Raw genomic sequence first — 967 nt, 5'->3', positions numbered from 1 at the left:
AAAGGAAGGGGGAGAGAGAGTGGATAAATAGGGTAAAAAGAGTCAGTTATATGGTAAAGTGTGGAAACCAGAGTTTTGGTGGTAAATGAAAAGTATAATATACAGATGATGATTTATAATGATGTACACCTGAAACCTATACAATGTTACTTAAATTAAAAAAAAATTAACAGTATCATGACACCAAACTAACAGGTCCCTAAAGCATATCCAAAGTGCTAGAAATGGAAACACCAAATCTTCACTGTGGGGTGAAGTCCTGGACTTAAAAACCAGAGCAAAAGAAAGTATCAGCTGCCAGATTCACAGGGTAATAGAAAAGAAGACATATAGCATCACCATGGTAACCAGCCTCCAAAGGCCCCCAGCACCTGCTCCTTTCTACACAAGATTTCCCCAAACAGGGATATTTCTTACTTCCTTATTTTTCTTTTCAATAAAGATGTTAATTTTATTTCCCCTCATTTGTGCTTAATGTTCCAGTAGCAATTTAGCTTCTCCTCAGCTCTTCAGCCCCTCCCTGTCTCTCCCAAACCTTTTCTTCCCTTGTTTCCCCATCCTTCCTTTCCCTTATATCTCCTCTGTTTATTCAATCTGTCCCCACAATTTCCTGCCCCCCCTTCCACCCAGCAAGATTTCTAACCATTTCTCTTCTCCCAGAGCTAAGTACTCATCCAGGATGTTTTATCAGCTGCAGTTCTTATATTCTAGCAAGCATTGGCCCTGGCTCTGGATGAGCAAAAAATGATATACCCTCCAAAGTCCTCATCCTCTGGTCTGCTATTTCCCAACCTTGGGGGCAGAGAGCAACAAAACCCCCTACAGTCCCATAGAGCAGATGAAGGGGAGAACAGGTCCCTGCATCAAGAAAAACAATAGCACTCATAGCAGGAGTATAATGGACCAGGCGAGAAAATAACAAAAATAATGAACAACCATAGACCAGAGACATTCTGTGGGGGTGGAG

The sequence above is a fragment of the Condylura cristata genome, unplaced genomic scaffold, assembly GCF_000260355.1.
Source record: "Condylura cristata isolate star-nosed mole 26May11 unplaced genomic scaffold, ConCri1.0 scaffold00019, whole genome shotgun sequence".
Classification (NCBI taxonomy): domain Eukaryota; kingdom Metazoa; phylum Chordata; class Mammalia; order Eulipotyphla; family Talpidae; genus Condylura; species Condylura cristata.
Note: the sequence above shows the minus strand (reverse complement) of the source record.